The sequence below is a fragment of the Malaclemys terrapin genome, chromosome 4 (genome assembly GCF_027887155.1).
Source record: "Malaclemys terrapin pileata isolate rMalTer1 chromosome 4, rMalTer1.hap1, whole genome shotgun sequence".
NCBI classification, from domain to species: domain Eukaryota; kingdom Metazoa; phylum Chordata; order Testudines; family Emydidae; genus Malaclemys; species Malaclemys terrapin.
Genome location: NC_071508.1, coordinates 101500205 through 101526404, shown reverse-complemented (window position 1 = coordinate 101526404; position 26200 = coordinate 101500205).

Sequence of the window (26200 nt, the reverse complement as noted above, 5' to 3'; positions counted from 1 at the left end):
CCCAAAGTTCCATTAAACCTCTCCACCAGGCCATTGGTTTCATGGTGGTAAGGGGTGGCAACCAAGTGATTCACCCCATGAGCTTCCCACAGGTTTTCCATGGTCCCTGCCAGGAAGTTAGTTCCCGAATCTGTAAGGATGTCGGAGGGCCAACCTACCCTGGCAAAAATGTCTGTTAATGCCTGGCACACACTTTTAGCCCTGGTGTTGCTTAAGGGTACTGCTTCCGTCCATCGGGTAGCAAAATCCATGAAAGTCAGTACGTACTGCTTTCCTCTGGGTGTCTTCTTTGGGAAAGGACCCAGAATATCCACAGCTACGCGCTGAAATGGGACCTCAATTATGGGTAGTGGCTGGAGAGGGGCTTTAACCTGGTCTTGGGGCTTTCCCACTCGTTGGCACACCTCACAAGACCGGACATATTTAGCAACGTCCTTGCCCATTCCCTCCCAGTGGAAGGACTTCCCCAACCAGTCCTTGGTTCTGTTCACCCCAGAATGGCCACTGGGATGATCATGGGCTAAGCTCAAGAGCTTTACCTGATACTTAGTGGGAACTACCAACTGTCTTTGAGGATGCCAGTCTTCCTGGTGCCCACCAGAAAGAGTCTCCTTGTATAAAAGTCCTTGTTCTACAACAAACCGGGATCGGTTAGAAGAGCTGAGAGGCGGTGGGGTGCTCCGCGCCGCCGCCCAAGCTTTCTGAAGGCTGTGATCTGCTTCCTGCTCGGCCTGGAACTGTTCCCTTGATGCTGGAGACATCAGTTCCTCCTTGGACTGTGGACTGGGGCTTGGTCCCTCTGGAAGCGATGCAGGTGCTGGGGCTGTTTTCACTGACTGTGAACCACTGTCCGCTGGTGCACTATGTGGTAACTCAGGCTCTGGCTGAGCCTCTTGGGTAGGGTTATCTGCTGCTTCTGCCAGGTCAGGCTCGCTGGTGCCCTCTGGCATTGGAGTTGTAGACGGGTTTGCAAGCGCTGGACTCAGTGCTGGCAATGGTTCTGGTGTTGGTTGCGTTGCCAGTTCCGGTTCTGGGACTAGCTTTGGCTGGGTCTCTGGGATTGGATCCACTACGGTTGTTGCAGTCGTTGGCAGGGGATCCAGTTCCACCACCTTTGTCTGGGTCTCTGGTAACCCAGACGGGGCCCTGGTGGACGGCTTAGGAACAGGGATGGGGGTGAAAGCTTGCTTAGCCTTTGCTAGTTCCAGTTCATGTTTCCTTTCTTTTTCTCTCTCCTCCATCTCTTTCTCTTTCAGCTCCATAGTTCTCTTGTGAGCCTCCTCTTTGGCTTTTTCCAGCTCCATCTCTCTTTCATGGGCCTCCTTTTTGGCTTTTTCTTCTCTTGCTCTCTGCTCTGTCTTGTGTTTTGTTAATTGAAGCAGTCTTTGATGTTTTCTTTCATTTTCTTCTGCTTCTAGTTTGGCCAGTTCTATTTTTTTAGCTACTTCTTTGGTAGTCATTTTCCTGTTTTCTTGTGCTGGGTCACCCCCTCTGCAGTTGGCTGAAACTGGGAAGCTCTCAGCTCTGGCTGCTGCTGAGTTAACAGAGACTTTCTAACTAGCTACTCCCGAGGATGTAAAAAGAAAAAAAAAAAAACAATTCAGCTTGTAAAGTCCTTTTACCAGTCAAGTTTGCTAATTGAACCCTTCTCTTAACAAAGGACCTGTTAAAAAAACTTAACACCTCTGCCTTCAGGCAAGGAGAGATAAGATATGCATCTATCTACTTCCAGCTCGGCTTTCCAAGCAGCTAGAAGGAAGAAAAAAATCTCACTGGCTTTTGGGTTTAAAATGATCCCACCGCTCTACCACCATGTCAAGGCTGGATCCCCACTTTGAACTTTAGGGTACAAATGTAGGGGCCTGCATGAAAACTTCTGAGCTTAACTACCAGCTTAGCTCTGGTTCGGCTGCCACCATTTCAATGGATTCCATTCCTGGGAAACCTTGAAAAACCTTCACCAAATCCCTGGTGAAAACAGATCCAAACCCCTTGGATCTTAAAACAAGGGGAAATTAACCATTCCCCTCCTTCCTCCCACCAACTCCTGGTGAATCAGTTCCAACCCCCCTGGGATCTACAACAGGGAGAAATTAACCATCCCCCCTCCTTCCTCCCACCAACTCCTGGTGAATCAAGATCCAAACCCCTTGGATCTTAAAACAAGGAAAAATCAATCAGGTTCTTAAAAAGAAGGCTTTTAATTAAAGAAAAAGGTAAAAATCATCTCTGTAAAATCAGTATGGAAATTAACCTTACAGGGTAATCAAACTTAAAGAGCTCAGAGGACTCCCCTCTAGTCTCAGGTTCAAAGTACAGCAAACAAAGATAAACACTCTAGTAAAAGGTACATTTACAAGTTGAGAAAAACAAAGGAAAACTAACACGCCTTGCCTGGCTATTTACTTACAAGTTTGAAATAGGAGAGACTTGTTTAGAAAGATGTGGAGAACCTGAATTGATGTCTGGTCCCTCTCAGTCCCGAGAACGAACACACTCACAAACAAAGAACACAAACAAAAGCCTTTCCCCCCCCCCAAGATTTGAAAGTATCTTGTCCCCTTATTGGTCCTTTAGGTCAGATGCCAGCCAGGTTACCTGAGCTTCTTAACCCTTTACAGGGAAAAGGATTTTGGAGTCTCTGACCAGGAGGGATTTTATAGTACTGTACACAGGACAGCTATTACCCTTCCCTTTATAGTTATGACAAGATGCTGGCATAGAATTCAGGATGGGGGATGAGGCTTTAGCTTAAAGCATACATAGTTTGATATTTTCAACTAGAAATTATTCTGTCAGTCCTGACTACTGATATTCAAGCATAGTAGCTGGTGAGATTTTATTGTTCAGACACTATGAATTGATGACTTCTGGTGGGCAAGCTGCATACTATTGCAAGTGCCATCTTTTCTAAATCTGTCTCTAATTCTGCATTACTGAAGCATTGGCAATGATGTCACCTTACAGTGGGTGGCAGCAGCTAAGCAATTAAAGAACTCATCGATAGAGGAAGGAAAAATATGGCATTTATAGCCACATCGTTCTAACCAAGAAGACCTTTAGTTTTGCAGTGGGCATGCAGGAAACCCATTGCATTCACCAAGTGCTAGGTGAGATGAAAGCAATACATAAGCCAGAATGGCATTAGTGGACCATCTAAATTACAAAGGAATAGCTCAAAGTGACTTTAGAAGGGTGAACCTTCAAAGCACCTCCAGTACATAAGATTTGACTAAACACAGAAAGCACTGAAGTACTCTTAGAGCCGCTCTCTTTTCAACCTGAACTTCCTTCAGGGACAATCAGCCCAAAGCTATTTGCACCTTAGTGATTCAACAAAGGAATGTAAATGCTCTTTCCCATTGGCCAAAGAAAAACAATATAAATTGTCTGTTTCTTCTGGCTCCCTCCCCCACAATTGTACTACTTGTAAGAGCTGTGAAGTGTCCTAACTATAGTCAAGCTGTAACTAAGTAAATCAATACTTTGTGGTTGTTACCACAGCTTGTCAGAAAAAGGAGGGGGGGAAATCCGTAGAAATGGGGTCAAAATTGTTTGCCATTTTGGGCTGAAATTGTGATCGCTTCAATACTTTTTGATCAGCCCTAACTGTGATTGTGATAGTTCAAGACCTGGAACTGTAAGCGAGCAGTGAATGAGCAAATCTAATGAAAAAACAGGCCTGCTTCTTTTAAAGAGTCCTTGTGTGCAGGGAGTGCTGTCAGGCATCCCCTCAGACCCTTCTCTTTGTAAGTGTTAATTCTTAGCCTTGTCCATTGAATTAGAGTTTGTTTTGTAATCAATTAAAAAGTTTAGAGTCTGGATAGCAGCAATGAGCAACTTTTGACTTCAGAAAGAGTGTCAGGGTTCAAAGGAAGCAAGTTCTGTAGAAACTCTGCAACCAAAACAGTAACAATTGAATTTTGATCCAAATAGACTCTTATATTTCTGCTGCAGATTTCATTTCATATGCACTTGAAATGTACCTGCTGTTGCTTGAAAGTATTCCTTGTAATAGAGAGGAGGGCAAGGTTAGAACATTTAGAGTTTGGTGCTATGACTACAGCAGAATGTGGGAATGGCTTTGTGTAGAAAAATCTGGTATGAGCTGCACAGCTGAGGTGTAGCTTATGATGACGCATGAGATATGCAAGAAGGGAGACGTGCCTTGGATCAATTATGTAAGACTGTGTAGCTGGAAGGAATTTTACAGCAATATATTCCTCAGTCTTGTATCATTTTTATAAATGATTAATGAATGGTAGAAACCAACATAAAAATTAAAGCTTTTGTGAGGATGACGCTTCCTGGTGGTACCCAGGGTTATGAGGCACCTCGCTAACTTGCCCTTAGCATGAGGAAGCCTTGTCTGTGCCTACTGTGGGTCAGTTCCCCAACATCAGCACCAGTAACCTCTGTCAACACAAGCATTGCTTTCCAGGTCTCTGCGGGCCCTGCTCTCTCTTTACAGGCTAATAATGCACACACTCCAACCACTGAGCCCTGCCAGCATCTGCCTGCAGTGCACAGCCCCTGAACCACTGGACACTTAGATTTCCCAGATCATTTGTTCCCAAAGAAACAGCACACCACAACTTACCAGTTATACCATATAACACAGCTCCCCGTCACACATAGCACTGAGATTTGTTTACAGAGAAAACAAGTATAAGCATATTTAGCACTGAACAGAGATTCAAATGATAGCAAGTGGGAATGATGGAAACAAAGAGTTACATGTAAAATAAAATTATAACACACATATGTGGCATTACCCAGGGTACAATCTGGACTGATGGATAGCTATGTCCCCTCAATTCTCCAGTCTGGGGTGCCTTTTGCCCTGCTTTGCTGTGAGAGCAACCACTCCCGGTTTGCTCACTCACAGCCTTCAGCATGTAAATTACTCCCAGCTACATTGTATGAGTGCTATAGTGAGCCACTCATGAATTACACTGCAGGACAACACCAGCAAACTCCCAACCTAGATATTCCCCCAGAAATGTGCATCTTGTACTGCCCCGCATCCTACTGGACAATACAAACTCATATAAAGTCTGTCATTTATTAATAGAAAATGATATGCACAAATCTTGTTATCCCAAATGGTGTTTCCCAAATTCTTCAATCCAAGCATACTGGTTTAGATAAAACAACAAAACAAATTTATTAACTACAGAAAGATAGATTTGAAGTGACTACAAGTAATAAGGCACTTAAATCAGAATTAGTTGCAAGAAAATAAAAGATAAAATACAACTAACACCTTACTTAACAATCTAAATAAATTCAGAGCAAAGGTCTCTCTCACCACATGTTCTAGCAGTCTTACTGGCTGAACCTCTTTCAGACAGGATCTACCCCCTCCAGTCCAATGCTGCTTCCTTTGTTCTACAACTGTTGATGATGCTGTGGCTAGTGAGCAAGGGAGAAATGATTGGGGACATCTGCCCTCTCCTCTTATAGCCCTTTCTCTTGCACAAGAATCGTCTCCATCTGATATTCAGAAGACAGAAAGTTGCTGCTTTTCTATCAAAATGTAGCTCTTTTGCTCAAAGTCCTCTCTCTAGCCAGAGTGGCCATTTATTCAGGTGGTGGTCCATTTAATCCCGTTGACACCTGGCTGAGGCATTGGCTAGCCTTTTGTGTCTGGGGAACTTGTTTGTGACTGCTTCCAGAACATGCTGGAATATATCCTGAGTAATATACAGTGGAATCTTATATCTTTACCTCCTGTTATTGCTCAATCTCGGGTGGCTGAATGCCACTTGTCCCTCTAAGAAGATGGATGCCTACCGCTCGGGGGTCGCATAACTAGTTAGCGTGCCAGAGTCTCACAGTGTTGCCACACATATTTTACCAGGACAATAGTAATCAGCAAATCATGCATTTTCAAATGATACTTTACACAGTATGCTTGTACAAAATTTAACATAGTGTTGTAAAAGAGGTGAACATAGGGGTACAGACTGTCACAACATACTGGAGCCTAAACATAACTAACAAGACATTATCATGTCCTATAAAGCAAAAGCTCACCCCAAATCCTTCCAGCATATCCCAGTCAAGCCTGTCTGTGTTCTTCTGTTCATGAAACAAGCACTCTGTCCTCTTGCCTCCTCAGTGGAAAAATCCAGAGTTTGTCTATATGCAGTTACAGTCCAAGAAAAATCTGTCTTCACTTGCAAGCAGGATAATCCCCCTCCCACACTTGATTTTGTTTTCCTGCCTAAGATCTCCCCTGCAGACTTTGCAATCACTTGATTAGTATTTTGCTCAGACTGTAAATAGGCATTCATTGTAAAGTATACAATACTTAATTTACATGTAGATAGGTAAATATCTTCAGCCTGAAACAAATCTATTTCTTACCTTTTGTGATCAGCCCCAAGTCTCAGACCGTAAGAACTTAATTTTCAGTATATACACATATTTCCTTACATATTATCTATACTTACATACATTTTGCAATGATTATGATGACTAGGCTTTCAGCAGAGACCTTACATGAGACTTTGGTGAGCTATTGTGTCGATACCAGACCAAGGGGATACATGCCTGTATCCTCTGCCAGTTGGCACCAAGCAGCCCCCGGATCAACGTGAGTAGGGTGATTTAGTCACCACATTTCTAGGAAGAGGCAGACAAGTTAAGATTTTTAACATTTTTCCCCAATTCAAAGTTGCATAAAGGCTTAGTCCTAGCTGAATAATACCAAAACTACTCATGACAAATATATCTTTAAAGTTTTTGTATAACAACTATCTGATGGGAAAATGTTCAACCATCTTTTACAGCTGGTTGGATAACATTCATATATAATACGAATCATGCTATTGGTGATGACACTTCCTTTCTCCCACCCTTTGTCTAATTTGTCTGTTTAGTCCCTGACGCTGCAACCTGTTTCATGATGGCAGAGGCTTGTGCACGCACATTGCCATATTGACTTGACTGGGACTCCATGTGGGCCAGAACTCGACCCAAGTGGAACAAGATCTAAGAGTGGAATGGTAAAGTGCAAGCTCTTTGGGGCAGGCACTTTCATCTGACTATGTCCGGAAGGCCTTAGGGCACTAGCGTGGACTCAGCAGACCTGAGGTCAGTTCCTGACTCTGCCATAGACTTCCTGGGTGGCCTTGGCTAAGTCACTTAGTCTCTCTGTGCCTCAGTTCCCCATCTGTAAAATGGGAATAATAGCACTTCCTTACCCCACAGGGGTGTTGTGAGAATGAATACATTAAAGATTGAGGAGCACCTATGGTAGTTAGAAGTGTGCATATACAACACCTAACATAAGGGTCCCTGATCCCCAATGGGGTCTATACATGCTCCTATAATAGTGTGGAAAAATTACTCCTAAAACAATTAAGAAACAAAACCAGCAAAATTCATCGACTATTTTCCTCCCAGCTCTGCATCTACATTAGAAGAACTATATTACATTTATTTAAGCTTTCTTTGGAGGAGGATTTGTTTATAAGAGATGCCATTTGAGGCTGCAGTTTATTTCAAATATGACATTGTTCAAGAATACTAAGATGAGGATGTAGCTGAAGATTTCTTGAGAAAAGTACTCAAAATTAGGATTGAAATTGAAATTAGGATTTCTAGACATGAGAGGTAGTTAGAGCTCTAACTAAAGGAGCAGCCAAACTGTAGAGCTTGAGATGAAGTAGCAAAAACTGTAGGACATTAATTCATTTTGTTATACATGACAATAGCAGGAAAATTTGACAAGTCAAACAGCTGTCCAAATTACTGTACATATGTGCTATTCTGCTTTTTACAAAACCACACACACATATTTAGCATATGGGTCTACAGAGGATACTGTGAGCATGAGAAAATATCAGAGCAAGCATAGAAAAAAATCAGGATAGGGGGAAATTGATGTCATAGCCCTGGGGAGAAACATATGTGCAAACCATAGAACAGCAGGGCAAAAGCAGAGAGATTTGGTGACTGAATATAAACTATAAAATCTATAAAGAGATTGGGGGACTAGAGAAAGTCACTAGAGCTTTCAGGAAGCATCAACTGCAGAAACAGAGCTCGATTTGCTCCATCCCTCCCTCCTCTTGGTCATTCCTCTTCCACTGCACTATTTAGTTATTCAAACCCTTTCTAGAGCTAATACTAGCATGTTTAAGTGCCATAACCAGTAAAAAATAATAATTGAGGCCTGCTTTTTACTTTTTTAAATTATGCTTAAGAAACTTTTTAAAAATCTTTTTTGATGTAAGCAATGTATTATGCACTTAGGTGGCACACACTAATGAATATGCATTTGAGTATGAAAATGTCATCTGTCCAGAGCCAGTATTTGGACAAACCTTTATAACATTGCACTAGCCAAGCACTTACAAAAGATGGAAATTGCCTAAGCAAATGCAGGGACAATATAAAACAAAAGGTTTTCTAAATTACTGTTGCCCATGTCATTAAATTTCATATTGTGCATGGAATCTAAATACATCACTTTGTTCTGCATGACAAGCAGAAGTGAGCATTCATACATTACTCAGCCACTTAATTAAGTGCCTGGGATATTTGCAGTTAGCAGAAACTAATAAGGGAATCACATTTAAATTCAAATCACTCCTCAGGGTAGCTGTCTGCAACATAAGCAAAGCTTACTGGTTAGACGTTCCACTAAATGTTCAGCTAAAAGGTTAGATTTACTGTATTTATGAGTAAAGAATAATTCTATTTGTGGTTAAAGGTGAGAGTAAAATAAACAAATCTGTTTGGGAGTTTGAAGTCATGTTTTCTCTCCCTCATTTTTAAATGTTAGTGTGTCTGTTACTTTGCCTAGTAAAACAGGAGTATGATTCAGGGTTTTGCTAGCAGACCAGGAGGATCTATTGAAACAATCAGCCATGCTTACCCTATCCATGGCAGTTTTTCAACACGTCTTACAGTAATAGAACCTGCACTGCAAACAGCAAATATCAAAACTAGAGATCTCAAGGAAATAATGGAAATTCATGTATTGGTATGTTATCATGAATGCCAAGTGCAAAGAGAGATTTTTGTAATAGGTGTGAAATTAACAATACTAAACAAACATGTTTCCTTCCAGTTCTCCAATTCACAGTACATTCCCTTGTTTGTATTCTTTCTCCAACCCTTATGGAATTTTACTTCTCTGTGTGACAGGTCGAACTTTTGCTCCCAATAAAGTTATTGTTAAAACTGCCATTTGCCCTAAATATAAAGCCAAAGCTGCACTTCATACCAAATGTCCTTTTGGCAGAATTTATCCATTCTATTTACTTCTCACTAGAGGGTGCCAGCTCTAGGAACCAACATAACAGAAGTCTTAACATTCTTGCTAATTTCTGTAACTGGAATTAAAGACACACACAGCAGAACTTATTAAAAAGTTTGAAAAACAACTGATTCATGAATATTCACAGCTAAAACCATCGTTTGCTTCTATTAGTCATGTTACTCATCAACATTCAGACAAATGTTATGCATCATAACTTTTTTGAACCCTGACATTTTCAGTTCTTTAAGCATGAACCTTTATACATCTGAAAACTCAGTCTAGAAATGTATCAGTTATTCTCCTGTTCAGGGCCGGCTCCAGGCACCAGCCTAGCAAGTAGGTGCCTGGGGCGGCCAATGAAGAGGAGGGCGGCACGTCCGGCCCTTTCGGCGGCAATTCGGCGGCGGGGCCGTCATTGCCTTTGGGAGCAAAGGACCTGCTGCCGAATCGCCGCCGTAGAATGAAGCGGTGGAAGAGCTACAGCCGCGATTGTGGCTTTTTTTTTTTTTTTTTTGCGCTGCTTGGGGAGATGCTAGAGCCGGCCCTGCTCCTGTTGCTAAAAGTTTCATGCATCCGATTGGGGAGCAGAAACAACACAACTGATTTGTTGATTTAAAATAAAAAGACAGCACATATGCTCAATATTATTCAAAACAATTCAACCATCTCTAAACCTTGTGCACCAATTTTACACCTCATGCAAAACCTCACATTTGTCACAAATTTATGAAATAGTGAAAGATATTACTTCATGCTTTGATTTTTTCCCCCCTTCTGAATCCAGAAAAATAGGGCTCCCTGGCCAGACTACATCTTCCATGATGTACCCATAGTCATTTGACTCTCTCACACCTTGGTCAGTGGAAGACCACGTTTCATCATGTGAGGTGTACTCTGGCACAGGGGCTGAGCCCATAGGGATGAATAGGGGCACGAGGCACACAAACTGCAACTTCCATGAGGCACCGAGGCATCAAAGGCAGATGCAATTTAATTTTGAACTGACCCAAACACAATATTGTGTTTAGATTATTTTCTAATGGAAAACTGAATAATTTTGGCAAAATAGACATTGTTGTGCTGGGTTAATGGAGGTTCCTGGGTCCCCAGCCACATGAAGATTTTCAGTGCATTCTGGTAAGTTTGGGGATATATATAGCACTTTTCAAACATTTAGCTTTTTAATTCTTGCAGCTCCTCTATGAGGCAGGAAAGTATTTTACAGACATGGAAACTGAGGCACAGAGAGATTAAGACCAAATTATCTTTCACATCACTCATCAACACCATTTTTGCCAGGCTCAGACATCTACCACCAGAGGTACTGACTTTCTGATGTGCCAGGGGGTGCTTGACCCCTGGCTCTGCCCCAGGCCCTGCCCCAACTCCATCCCTCCCCTCCCCTCTAGCCCTCACTCCGCCCTGCCTCTTCCCACCCTGTTCTGCCCCCTCTCCCGAGCGTGCCTTGCCCTCGCTCCCCTCTCTCTCCCCAGCGCCTCCTGCATGCCGTGGAACAGCTTATCCGCAGCGGGCAAGAGGCTCTGGGAGGAATGGGGAGGCACTGATCGGTGTGGCCTACCGGTGAGCAGGAGGTGCTGGAAGCAGGGGGAGGAGCTGATGGGGAGGCTGCCGGTGGGCGCTCAGCACCTACCATTTTTTTCCTATGGCTGTTCCAGCCCTGGAGCACCCACGGAGTCAGCACCTATGCCTACCACTGTGAATGCTCCTTTTGTCCACTAGTGTTTGCTGTTTTCACTGTCACCAATGTAACTCTAATGCAGTGATAATTTGGCACTGAGATAACCTTGGAGTAGACCATTCAAATCCTAGAATTTCCTAAAAAGCTTATTCCCCTTCATACAGTGTTTTGTGGTTGGAAAGGATGGGGAAATCTTGTAGTTAGTGGAGAGAGAAGGCAGTTAAAATTCTCCCGATAGAAGTATTCCATCAGTTAATTAGGGGGGGATACAGTAATTTGCTAGCTTTAGCAAAGCTTGTATAAGTAGTCCATGAGTCGAGCCATGTATGCTATGTTTATTTTTCATCATGCATGGTATGTGTGCATATCATACATATCACTCTATACTCTGCTGTGTATAAACTTCTTAAAATACACTACCATAATGTAAATTTGCACCCATAGCTTCAAGCTCCTGCATACTTCTCTGCTGTCCAAGAAAAAGGCCGCATCACACAGACACAGAACTCACTATGTGAGAGAAAGAAAGCTCCACCAGTCCACCCCAGCAGTTCAAAAAAATGATTCCGTTTCAAACAACAAGATTGCCAAAAGAGAGGCTGTTAATACTTCAATAGGAAATTTGTAAGGTCAGATTTAATCTCAGATCTTTTGTTCTTAACTAAAAAAATTGCTGAGATGATATTTCCAATAGTGGAACATGCTGGATCACAGAACATCCTTAAATGTGCAGAGATGCTATATAATCCTTCTTAAGATATGTTATTTTTCTTTCATGCTAGCCCCTGAGATGTATTAAGCAGACATTCAAGGATGCAGAGGTGAGTGTTGTGCACCTAGTAATGGACTGTTTTTTAGTGCATGGCTGCTGGAAGGTGAAAAGTTGATGACCAACGTTCTTCCCGCAGGCCAAAAAAATTGGGCAGTCCATTTTCAATGCGCTGTTTAACTTCTGGGAGATAAGAAAACTGTTGAGAAGGGAGATAAGAAAACTATTGAGAATAGAAGGTTATTCAAATGAAGAATCCTACTCTATACAATGTCTGTCATATAGATTTTAAGCCTTCCTCATCCCTATCACTCTTCCTTCCAATCAGAAAAACTTCCAAAGGACTATTGTGGTTATGGTATTAGGGACTGTTCCCTTAAGGGCTGAGCTTCCCAGACAGAGAGTAGGGGCACTGTGAAGCTCTTGCAGGGGCACTGTGAAGCTCTTGTTATCTACAGCCCGTTGGAACCGACTGTCATGACCAGGATGGGGGCAGTCAGACCTACTGGTCAGAACAGCACTCAGGAGTCAGACCATGTCAGATACCGGGAGGTCAAAGTCCAGAATGGGCCAGAGGGTTAACCAAGAGTCAGGCATCACGAGGCAGGCAGGGTCAGGTTACGAGGAGTTCAAGGTCAGTACCAGGTTACAGACTGCAATCAGCAAACTTGAGAACAAACCAACGTCAGAAGCCAGAGTCTAGGGTCTATTGCAAGAAGGGTCTGAAGCAGAGACTGGTAAGCTGTCTGTGTTGTTGCTTAGTCAGCTCCCCTTCATAACCTTCTGGTTTAAGTACTGGTTGTCACGCTGTCTGGAGCGGCTCATGACCATCAGTGCTAACCCATAGCAGACTGTCAAAAATAGGGCAGACACTCCAAACAGGTGCTATTTTATATGATTAGATTTCACCAACCCAGTGACAAATGTGAACTCCTGGATCACTATAACAATCTTACCATGAAAAAACAACGAGGATTCTTTGTGGCACTTTGGAGACTAACAAATTTATTTGGGCATAAGCTTTCGTGGGCTACAACCCACTTCATCAGATCCATGGAATGGAAAATACAGTAGGCGGGTATAAATATACAGCACATGAAAAGATGGGAGTTGCCTTACCGAGTGAGGGGGTCAGTGCTAACGAGGCCAGTTCAATTAGGGTGGATGTGGCCCATTTCCAATAGTTGACAAGAAGGGGTGAATATCAACAGAGGGAAAATTATTTTTTGTAGTGACCCATCCACTCCCAGTCTTCATTCAGGCCTAATTTGATGGTGTCACGTTTGCAAATTAATTCCAGTTCTAAAGTTTCTCGTTGAAGTCTGGTTTTGAAGTTTTTTTTGTTGAAGAATGGCCACTTTTAAGTCAGTTATTGAGTGTCCAGGAGATTGAAATGCTCTCCTACTGGTTTTTGAATGTTACAATTCTTGATGTCTGATTTGTGTCCATTTATTCGTTTGCATAGAGACTGTCCGGTTTGTCCAATGTACATGGCAGAGGAGCACTGCTGGCACATGATGGCATATATCACATTGGTAAATGTGCAGGTGAACAAGCCTCTGATGTGTGGCTGATGTGGTTAGGTCCTATGATGGTATCCCTTGAACAGATATGCAGAAAGAGTTGGCAACGTGTTTTGTTGCAGGGATTGGTTCCTGGGTTAGTGTTTCTGTTGTATGGTGTGTAGTTGCTGGTGAGAATTTGCTTCAGGTTGGAGGACTGGAAACACTTACCCCAGATCAACTGGTACCCAAGATCTTATATCAAAGACAACACCAGCAGCCAATCCTGTAATAAACTAAAAGGTTTATTAACTAGAAAAAAAGAAATGAGTTATTTACAGGTTAAAATAAGCAACATATACACACAAATGAGTTGCAATCTAAATCTTAAGCATGAGAGTTTTAGAGATCTGTAAATTCAAAACGTCTTTCATGGCAGATCCAGGGATCTCTGCCTTCAGTTTAGTGTCTCTGGCCCTGTGAGAGTTCAACCAGGGCTAGATCGCAGGCCCTGGTTCTCATGGGAGACTTTAACCACCCTGATATCTGCTGGGAGAGCAATACAGCGGTGCACAGGCAATCCAGGAAATTTTTGGAAAGTGTAGGGAACAATTTCCTGGTGCAAGTGCTGGAGGAACCAACTAGGGGCAGAGCTTTTCTTGACCTGCTGCTCACAAACAGGGAAGAACTAGTAGGGGAAGCAAAAGTGTATGCGAACCTGGGAGGCAGTGACCATGAGATGGTCGAGTTCAGGATCCTGACACAAGGAAGAAAGGAGAGCAGCAGAATACGGACCCTGGACTTCAGAAAAGCAGACTTTGACTCCCTCAGGGAACAGATGGGCAGGATCCCCTGGGAGAATAACATGAAGGGCAAAGGGGTCCAGGAGAGCTGGCTGTATGTTAAAGAATCCTTATTGAGGTTGCAGGAACAAACCATCCCGATGTGTAGAAGAATAGTAAATATGGCAGGCGACCAGCTTGGCTAAACAGTGAAATCCTTGCTGATCTTAAACACAAAAAAGCGGCTTATAAGAAGTGGAAGATTGGACAAATGACCAGGAAGGAGTATAAAAATATTGCTCAGGCGTGCAGGAGTGAAATCAGGAAGGCCAAATCACACTTGGAGTTGCAGTTAGCAAGAGATGTTAAGAGTAACAGGAAGGGTTTCTTCAGGTATGTTAGCAACAAGAAGAAAATCAAGGAAAGTGTGGGCCCCTTACTGAATGAGGGAGGCAACGTAGTGACCGAGTATGTGGAAAAAGCTAATGTACTCAATGATTTTTTTGCCTCTGTCTTCACGCACAAGGTCAGCTCCCAGATTGCTGCACTGGGCAGTACAGCATGGGGAGAAGGTGACCAGCCCTCTGTGGAGAAAGAAGTGGTTCGGGACTATTTAGAAAAGCTGGACGTGCGCAAGTCCATGGGGCCGGATGCGCTGCATCCGAGGGTGCTAAAGGAGTTGGCGGGTGAGATTGCAGAGCCATTAGCCATTATTTTTGAAAACTCATGGCAATCGGGGGAGGTCCCAGATGACTGGAAAAAGGCTAATGTAGTGCCCATCTTTAAAAAAGGGACGAAGGAGGATCCGGGGAACTACAGGCCAGTCAGCCTCACCTCAGTCCCTGGAAAAATCATGGAGCAGGTCCTCAAGGAATCAATTATGAAACATTTAGAGGAGAGGAAAGTGATCAGGAACAGTCAGCATGGATTCACGAAGGGGAAGTCGTGCCTGACTAACCTAATTGTCTTCTATGATGAGATAACTGGCTCTGTGGACGAGGGGAAAGCAGTGGATGTGTTATTCCTTGACTTTAGCAAAGCTTTTGATACGGTCTCCCACAGTATTCTTGCCGCCAAGTTAAAGAAGTATGGGCTGGATGAATGGACTGTAAGGTAGATAGAAAGCTGGCTAGATCGTCAGGCTCAACGGGTAGTGATCAATGGCTCCATGTCTAGTTGGCAGCCGGTTTCAAGCGGAGTGCCCCAAGGGTCGGTCCTGGGGCCGGTTTTGTTTAATATCTTTATTAATGATCTGGAGGATGGTGTAGACTGCACTCTCAGCAAGTTTGCAGATGACACTAAACTAGGAGGTGTGGTAGATACACTAGAGGATAGGGATCGGATACAGAGAGACCTAGACAAATTAGAGGATTGGGCCAAAAAAAAACCTGATGAGGTTCAACAAGGATAAGTGCAGAGTCCTGCACTTAGGACGGAAGAATCCCATGCACTGCTACAGACTAGGGACCGAATGGCTAGGTAGCAGTTCTTCAGAAAAGGACCTAGAGGTCACAGTGGACGAGAAGCTGGATATGAGTCAACAGTGTGCTCTTGTTGCCAAGAAGGCTAACGGCATTTTGGGCTGTATAAGTAGGGGCATTGCCAGCAGATCGAGGAACGTGATCGTTCCCCTTTATTCGACATTGGTGAGGCCTCATCTGGAATACTGTGTCCAGTTTTGGGCCCCACACTACAAGAAGGATGTGGAAAAATTGGAAAGAGTCCAGCGGAGGGCAACAAAAATGATTAGGGGGCTGAAGCACATGACTTATGAGGAGAGGCTGAGGGAACTGGGATTGTTTAGTCTCCAGAAGAAAAGAATGAGGGGGGATTTGATAGCAGCCTTCAACTACCTGAAGGGAGGTTCCAAAGAGGATGGAGCTCGGCTGTTTTCAGTGGTGGCAGATGACAGAACAAGGAGCAGTGGTCTCAAGTTGCAATGGGGGAGGTCCAGGTTGGATATCAGGAAAAACTATTTCACTAGGAGGGTGGTGAAACACTGGAATGCGTTACCTAGGAAGGTGGTGGAGTCTCCTTCCTTGGAGGTTTTTAAGGCCCGGCTTGACAAAGTCCTGGCTGGGATGATTTAGCTGGGAATTGGTCCTGCTTTGAGCAGGGGGTTGGACTAGATGACCTCTTGAGGTCCCTTCCAACTCTGATATTCTATGATTCTATGATTCTATGATTCAAAGAGCTAAGAGATGATAAATTTTCTCCTAACCCTGTTTTATCTTTTACATTTGGTCTTCCAGTCCATGAGATGAACTCCCTTGCACGTAGCATTTCCAAGGTGTGATAGGGCCATTCACCAATTCTTTGTATTGTGATGTTTTTTAATGTCCCGTGTGATTTTTTTTTTTTTTTATAGTTCTGAACGAAGGTGGGGTTGGAACTCTCTTCCCATCTGAGGGCTTGTCTACACTTATAGTGCTGCAGCAGCACGGCTGCAGCACTTATTGAAGATACTACCTATGTCAACGACAGAGCTTTACCATCTGTGTAGGAACTCCACACTCCAAGATGGTGGTGGTGATGTTGACAGAGGAAGTCATCCCATCGATAGCACTGTTTATACCGGGGGTTAGGCCAGTATAACTACATCACTCGGGGCATGGCTACACTTGCAGATGTAGAGCGCTGTGAGTTAAACCTGCCTTCATAGAGCTCAGTAGGGAAAGTGCTGCAGTCTGTCCACACTGACAGCTTCAAGTGCACTGGTGTGGCCACATTTGCGGCACTTGCAGCAGCATTCGGAGTGGTGCATTATGGGCAGCTATCCCAGCATGCAAGTGACTGCAAGGTGCTTTTCAAATGGGGGTGGGGTGGAGTGTGACAGGGAGTGTGTTGTGTGTATGTGGGGGGAGAGAGAGTGGGTTTTTGGGGGGCTGAGAGTGTGTCAGCATGCTGTCTTGTAAGTTCAGACCCCCCCTCCCCCCGCCTCTCTCTCACTCTCTCAAAGCAAACAGTAAATGTTTGCTTTTTCTCGGAGCTGATAAGCAGCCGGCTTCTCCCAAATGGAGCTTTGAAAGGGCATTTCCGCATTCCTGCAACCGATTTTACAACATTGACGAGAGTGGCCACTTGACTTAAGGGGATTATGGGACATTTCCGGAGGCTGATCACGGCACAGTAATAATAATAATAACGCAACACCTCATTCACACTGGCGCCGCGGTTCTCCAGCAGGGGCGCAGCAAACGTTATTCCACTCGCCGAGGTGGAGTATCAGCAGCGGTGTAGCTGCGGAGTCAGAACGCTCTACGTGCCGTGCCAGTGTGGACGGAGAGTGAGCTGGGGGCCTGGGGCTGCTTTATTGCGCTGTAACTCGCAACTGTAGCCAAGGCCTGAGACATGTAGTTATACCGGCATAAGTTCCTATTGTAGACCAAGTCTGAGTTCACAAGTTCAGAGCCAAGATTTTCAAAGTTATAAAGCAAAACTTATATATTTCCTTATTGCATGGAATACAGACATTACAAATAAGATTAATGCATAGAGTAACGTACAAACATTCTATAGAGTCTAAACACTAAATAGATTTTCATAAGACTAATACCTCCTTTGAGCAACACTAACACATAAGTGAACTGGTTTGATCTCAAGCTATGAGTATCAGTTTTGGCTAATGCCTACAGACTTGGCAAGAGCTGGCACGAGGCTTGCCAGTGTAACACTGGTATTGGCCAATAATGGGTTGTGAGAGGCTGCCACTCAGGTCCTGCTGGGCGGTAGTTCCTGCCAAGCCAAGCCTCACATGGGACCCTGACCCAAGTCTCCTGTAGCAAGGTAGAGGTGTCAGCAGCCCAGGGCCTCCTACAGTCCTAGGTTTCAGCCCTGTGGGTTCTAACACAGAACAAACCAAATCTCTTGCAAACACCTTAAGCACTGAGTGCCAAAGTTTTCAAATACCCACAGAGTAGACACGCAGCTAGTACCACTATTCTTCGTACGAGCCACAGATAATGTTACAGCAGATGATTGGATTAGCAGTCGGACAGCAAATAGTTTTAAGATGGACACTGGTGAACAAGCTAATATGTTGCCAGAAACAGTGTTAGTAACTGTGAAAGGAAAGCTATGAGTAGGAGAAGATAAACTGGTAAACAGGGCTTACAGTGGTGAGCTTCTCCCCACTAAAGATGTATGTACCTTATACTAGGGGTAAATAACAGACTGCATAAGATACAATTTGTAATAGTAGCATGGGAAAATGCACCAATTATTGCAGTTAAAACATGTCAATCCCTTGGTCTCCTCAAGGCAATGCACTCTTTGGAGGGACAAGGGACCAAAACAATAGAAGAAGAGTCTGAGGGGATACTTCCAGGGGATACTTTCAACAGCATACAGAATAGAGCTGAAAGAGCTCGACCACACCACAACTCACATCCCTAGAAAACCTCCCATCTCCCCAAGGCAGAAGCTAAAAATGGATCTAGGATAGGCTCATTGCTCTGGGAATCATACCCCAAGCAGACGAGCCAACAGAGTGGGTATACTCATGGTTTATTGTAAGGGGCGGAAACGATGTAACCCTTTGCTTATGTATAGACACCAAAGAATTAAATAAATGTAAAAAGGGAACATTTTGCACTATTTAGAAGAGGAGACATTTTTGGAGAGACGGCTGATGCCAAAATAGTTTTCAACTTGTGTTCACTGAACACTCCTTTTAGGATATACTGTTTCCACAGACTACCATTTGTGTTTGCCTCTGAGGTGTTTCACTGGAAAATCTGACACATTTTTATGGTGTAGAGTGTACTCAGGTTGACACAAATGATGTTCTGATCTGGGGAATAACAATAGATGAGCATGACCAGATGCTCAGAGCAGCTTTGGAAAGCACCAGAGCTGCAGGGCTGGAGCTAAACAAACATAAATGTAAATTTCTTGTAATGGAAATAATATACCTTAAAGAGAAGTTAACATACCCAAGTGAACTGGTAGATCACAGTAAGGCTGAGGCCATCACCATCATGACTGCCTCCATAGACAATGAAGGGAGACAAAGGTTCATTGGACTGATGGACTATGTAAGGAAACTTGTGTGTACTCTAGCTGCCCAAACCAGCAACTTAAGACCACTACTGTGCAAAAATAGCTAATGGACATAGGACACAAATCTTACTAAAGAGTGTGAGAAACTGGAAACAATTAGAGGCCTCAGTCCTCAGGCACTATGACAATGAGCACAAAAACTAAATTGGCCATGGACGTCTCCAAGGATAGTATTGACACAGTGCTCTTACAGTGGTATGGTCAAAACTGAAGACCAGTGGTTCATGTATCACAGACCCTAACAAAAACTGAGTGTCAATCCACTCAAACAGAGAAAGACTTTGGCCTTTGTTCATGGGTATAAAAAGTTTCATATCATCATTTATGGCAGGCCTGTGTTAGCTGAAAGTGACCATAAACCACCGATTGCCATTGCCAAAAGGGGCCTGGCCAACACCCTTGTGAGAATGTAGAGAATATTTTTTCACTTACAATTGTGTGATTTAGAAATTGAATAAAAACCTGGCTGTGAGTTGGTGATAGCAGAAATATTCATTAGAGCTTTTGACAAAAGTATAATGAAGCAAAATCCAGAGCTAGATTTTGTATCTCAATCTGATTTTTAAAAAGATAATATCGCAACACAGACAAAATGCGCATTGTGATTGCCAGAGAAACTGCTCAGGATGACACTAACTAAGTAACTAAGGCTATTATCACATGGTGGCTGGAATAGCATATTCTCTGCCCCTATTACCAATGTAAGGGGAAACTTTCAGTATTAGCTGTGATTTTGCTTAAAGGCACCAGGATTGTGATTCCTAAAATGTTATGTAACGCTGACAGACCCTGCTTATCGGCAGGCGGGATTGAACTGGGGACCTCTGGAGCTTAGTGCATAAGCCTCTACAGCATGAGCTAAAAGCCAACTGCCTGTTAGCTAAGGCTGAACAGCAGATTCATTAATTGCTTGCTCTCTAAGTGGTGTCAGTGCCAGTAGATGGGACAGAACACAACACCCAAAAATATGTTCAAAAGAATACATGTGTGACGGTACCTCCCATAAGGCTTTATGGGAATATGACAAAACTGGAATATGTTTTGTACTGCCTGTGCCATGTAACATATCTCTGTAAAGGTTATGGTCTACTATATCTATTCATCCTATTTGTACACGTATATCATTTTATACTTGAGGTTAAGAATATTGGCTGTATACTTGCTTGATTTCTAAGTAAGCTTTGTGAGGCATTTGGTCAGCTTCTTTAGGAAGGAATTCGCAAGGTTAAGTACCCAATAAGGAAGCACTTGAGGAACAATGCATCTTGGAATGCTCCAATCCACATAAGAAGTCTTCCTGGAGACATACAAGATACCATGTGGACAATGGCTTCTGCCTGTAAAGACTGTGAATCATGCATGGACATGTGACTTGCCAAGGTGACTCCAAAACTCCATCTTGGAGCTGGACTTTGCATAGGAGTGAGGAGGGGGTCTCCACCCACAAGACAAAGTCTATTTAAACCCAGGGGAGACCCCACTATTTTGTCTTCAGCTGGCTAAAGAGAGCCTCTCCACCCCTCCAGGATACTTGAAAGAAACTGGAACAAAGGGCCGTGACTGCAAGGGGTGTGAGTGATTGCTGGACACAGGCTAAAAGGAGATTAGTCTGTAAAAGGGAGCATTCTGGAACTGGTGAGTATCTTATCTGTATTCAGTTTGATTAGACATAGATTTACGCATATTATTTTATTTTGCTTGGTGACTTACTTTGTTCTGTCTGTTACTACTTGGAACCACTTAAATCCTACTTTCTGAATTTAATAAAATCACTTTTTACTTATTAATTAACTCAGAGTATGTATTAATACCTGGAGGAGCAAACAACTGTGCATATCTCTCTATCAGTGTTATAGAGGGCGAACAATTTATGAGTTATACCCTTTAAGCTTTACAGGGTAAAATGGATTTATTTGGGTTTAGACCCCATTGGGAGTTGGGCATCTGAGTGTTAAAGACAGGAATACTTGTGTTAGCTGCTTTCAGGTAAACCTGCAGCTTTGGGGCAAGTAATTCAGACCCTGGGTCTGTGTTGGAGCAGACGGGAGTGTCTGGCTCAGCAAGACAGGGAGCTGCAGTCCTGATCTGGCAGGGAAAGCAGGGGTAGAAGTAGTCTTGGCACATCGGGTGGCAGCTCCCAAATCTATTTTTGCTAGACATGATATACCTGAAGTAGTAATTTCTGACAATGGGCCACAGTTTAGTGGGCATTAATTCAAGCAGTTTGCAGTGAAGTACAGGTTTAGAGATGTAAGTGCTAGTGCCCATTATCTGCAATCCAATGGGTTGGTGGAAAATGATGCCAAAATAAAAAACACTAATGAACAATGGTTTGTCAGCTGCTATATTTTGTTCAGCAGAAAACTGAAAAGGAGAGGTTACTTGCCTTGTACAGCACCTGGAGTTACTAGAGAGGAGTGTCCCTCTGGGTGTTCCACTCGAGGTATGCATGTGCCTTTGATCAGAGATTTTTCAGCAGCAGTACTCGTTCAGTCCACCCATGCATCCTAGGCATCCTCATGCCCTTTTGAAGAGTGTATAGTGCTGCGATGGACGAACTTCCTGCAGCTTCTTCTCACAAAAGTCCCATGGAGACTCTCCTGAATCTGCTCCCTCAAGGAATATTTCTAGGCTCGTACAGCCTCAACCTCCTCAGCACTCTCTTTGGTCTGACCAATTTGGATGCCCCCCATTGCCATATTGGGACCATTGGGCTGCATACCACCAGCAATCCTCCGCAGTACCCAGCACTCTGAGGGAAGACCAAGAGCAGCCTTCCCCAGTTCCCTCCATTCCCCCACAGCAATCCCCAACATAGGAAGAGACATGCGAAGAGCAAGACTGGAGAACCGATGAGGAGGCTACTCCTCAGACAAATATTCTCTCATTCTCCCTGGTTGAAGCTATTATGTCCCGTCTGTCTATTGTGGATGACAAACAGCTTTAAGATTCAGGAGAGTCTGGTCTAGTCATATAATCATAAGAGCCCTGATCAGAAATTTGCACATCTGAAGCGCTATCATCTGCAAAATCTATTGAGGAGTGATGGTCTGTCTCTCTCTAAGTATGGGTACCAGAGAATCAGGGTACTGGTGCTAGGGGAAGTACCAGAGATAGCAGTGGGTGCAGTAATGGGTGTCTAACTGAGCTCAATAAATGAGACTTGGGTTCATTGGAGAGGAAAATCGGAACTCCTGCGGTACTAGGTCAGGTTGCTCAGAAATCTGGTGGGCTGTGAACATTGAGACCTGTGGTACCAAGAGTGGTGCTGGCAGTGCAGACATTTGCTGGTTGTGTTATCAAAGATGCAGTAGATGGTGCAGAGAGAGTATCTAATATCTCAGTAATGTTTTGATTGTATCAGAGGCTTTGATACTGATCAGTGGGTACTGTGTGATTTAGATGAGCTTGAAGACTTTGATTTAGAGCTCTCGGTACCAAGACTGCTTGAAGCCTCCATAGAAGGCCGTAAGGGGTGCAGAATCTCCAGTAAGGCAGATTTCTTAGAGCTATATTTTTTTCTGAGGATATTTAGTACTCCTTTTGGTAGAAGTCTTTCCCTTGTCACTTGCAGGTCTAACAGATGCTAACGGGGAACTATGGTCTCTGAGGTCACTATACAGGCCTGGATCTGAAGCCAGATGAAGAGAACACTCCATCATGAGCAGGTTAAGTTTAATATTCCTGTCTGTCCTGAAGCAGATCTTAAAACAAGTGCCAATGTTGCACTTCGAGGGCATTGGTGTATCCCCAAGTCAGTGGATACAGTGGGAGTGGCCATCACTAACTGGGAAGGACTCCCAGCAAGTGAAGCAGCATTTAAAGTCATGGGACTTAGGCATATCCCTGCCAAAAAGGCTTCTCAAAAGGGGACGCCTGTCCATGGGGGATGGGGTAGCCAAAAAGAAAAAAGTACTCCCAAAAGGAATAAAACTATTAATGATAAAAATAAAATAAAATTATAAAAGCAACTAAGATGAGGTATCTTACCAAATCACTACCAAATGCTCTGTCTCTGGCCAGGGCAGTCTAGAAGTAACTGAAGGCAATTAATCTGTTGCAGCCCTATATGCCCTTCATACAGGGTATGAAGATGGCTAGGGACCAAATGAGCACTGCTGCCAAAACTCTCTAATCAACAGCACATTATGTGCATGCACACCTCAGTGGTCCACCCATTGGGACACTACTGAAAGAACAAGAAGGCCTGCACTGTTAGAAACTGATATTAGTGTCACTAGGGGCTTGTGTACATGTATAGAGACAGATTAACCAATATTTAGGGTCATGGGTGCTGCTACCACTTTATGGAAATGACACTATGCATATCTATGATGGGACACAATGGTTGTAAACAGCAGTGGTGTCACAAGAGGTTGCCCCACACTCATATAAGGCTTTCATCCCAAATGTACACATAAGTACGTAAAAGGTTATTACAAGGTAGAGGGAGAAAAAATGTTTTTCTTAACCTCTCAGGATAGAACAAGAAGCAATGGGCTTAAATTGCAGCAAGGGAGGTTTAGGTTGGACATTTGGAAAAACTTCCTAACTGTCAGAGTGGTGAAGCACTGGAATAAATTGCCTAGGGAAGTTTTGGAATCTCTATCATTGGAGATTTTGAAAAGCAGGTTGGACAAACACCTGTCAGGGATGGTCTAGATAATACATCGTCCTTCCAACCTTGATTTTAAAATTGCCAGTTATGGAGAATCCACCATGACCACTGATAAATTGTTCCAATGGTGAATCGCAGTCCCTTTCAAAAATTTATGCCTTATTTCCAGTCTGAATTTGTCCAGCTTCAGCTTCAAGCCATTGGATCGTGTTATAACTTTGTGCTAGACTGAAAAGCCCATTATCAAATATTTGTTCCTTATATAGGTAGTTATAGACTGGGATCATTCCTTAACCTTCTCTTTGTCAAGCTAAATAGACTTTGCTCCTTGCATCTATCACTATAAGGCATGTTTTCTAATCCTTTAATCATTCTGAACCCACTCCAATTTATCAACATCCTTCTTGAATTGTGAACACCAGAACTGGACACAGTATTCCAGCAGCAAATGCACCAGTGCCAAGTACAGAAGTAAAATAACCTCTCTTCTCCTACTCAAGATTTCCCTGTTTATGCATCCGAGGATGGCCCTTTTGGCCACAGCATTGCATTGGGAGCTCATGTTCAGCTAGGGTGACCAGATGTCCCGATTTTATCAGGACTGTCCCGATATTTGCTTGTTTGTCCCGCGTCCTGACCGATGTGCGGTCGGGACACTGGACAAACAAGCAATTTTGCACTCCCAGAAGGGCTCTCGTCCCACCCCCACCCTGACTCCACCCCCTCGTGCCCCCATTGGCTCCCTCCCCAAATCCCCGCCCTGGCCACGCCTCTTCCCCGAGCATGTGGCATTCCTCCTCCCTCCCAGGCTTGCCGCTGTAATGGCGGCACAAGCCTGGGAGGGAGGGGGTGGTGATCGGCTTTCAGTTCCTGGAGCTGGTGAGTACGGGCACCAGGCAGCCAAGGGGGCTGCTCCCCCAGGAGGGAGACGGGGGGGGGGGCTCCAGGGCTCCGGACCCCGGCAGCAGTGGGGGAGAGCGGCTCGGGGCCGCACGAGTGGCCATGTAAAGTTTATCGGCTTGGGGTGGACCCCGGACGGTTGTCACACCTGTAGGGAGGTGGTAAGGAGCCGAGTCCCCCCCCTCCCCCTGGCTCCTCAGCTGAGCCCCCCCCGTCTCCCTCCTGGGGGAGCAGCCCCCTTGTCTGCCCGCCCGGTGCTTCCAGCTCCAGTAACTGGAAGCCAGCCACCACCCCCTCCCTCCAGGCTTGCGCCGGCATTACAGCTGCAAGCCTGGGAGGGGGGAGGAATGCCACTCAGCTGAGGAGCCATGGGGAGGGGGAACTCGGCTCCTTACCTGGCCTGCGGCAGCCGGCGAGACATGCTGGCGCGGGGCGGGGACGCTGCCCCCCTGCAGGGCAGGGCGAGGAGCCAGCCGGGGTCCTGATTTCATATCAGTAATCTGGTCACCCTATGTTCAGCTGATGATCCACCACAACCCCCAAACTTTTTCAGTGTCACAGCTTCCCAGGATCGAGTCCCCCATTCTGTAAGTATGGCCTACATTCTTTGTTCCTAGGTTTACATTTATATTTGGCTATATTACAATGCATATTGTTTGCTTACGTCCATTCTTATCAAGTGATCCAGAGCAAATAGAGGAACAGTGATGGGAGTTACAGCAAAGAAACTCAAGAGGGAGGGGAAAGCACACCTAAGTTTTTTAGCAGTTAGGCTTATTTTATTTGGGAGATCAGAAATTATTTTGTATAGTGAGGGATGGGGAAACTTCAGAAATAATTTGTTTGGTGGAGGGAGAGAGCGTGGGCACCAACTGCCACTGGCTGTTAGGGTCCTTGACCTTTTTATTTGCTATTGGCAAACATTCATGCAAATGGACTTTTGTTCTCACCCACACATAGATAATGGCTGCTCTTTGTATGAATGCTTTTATTTGCTATCAGACAAAGGTATTGGTTCAGAATTGTTCTTGAAATTTGTCCAGTTAGTGTCCTGTTTAAAATGTTTCAATCATATAGTCAGAGATCAGAAACAATAACATGTGACCAATAAACACAACACAAATAGAATGAAATGCATGCCCCTGTGCAGGTGCACATTTAAGCTATAGTGAATAGTCTAAGTGAACATTCCACAAGAAATCCCTAGGTTAAAAACTATTTGTATAAATTCTTTGATGAATGCACATAAGTAACTAATATATTTGCACAAACCAGAATCAGTTTACAAACCAATAAATGTGCTGGATAATTTATTGCAGTTGATAAGCTGATCAGCTCTATTCCAAGGTATCTCAGAAACATAAGTTTTAGTCAAATTTGGATAAGGTCTCAAGGTTCATTAAGTGTCTAGTATTTATTTTCCTATCCCACTGCCCCTTTGTACTACTGACACCATTTCTCTTGAACTAATTCATGGAAGTAGTTCTCTGGGAATGTTAGGTTTGTGCTGCAAGTCAACAGCCTGAGGGCATCTATGTAAAGTGAATATAGTTTTGGTTAAAGGTGCCAGATTCACAGCCCTATCAAATGAA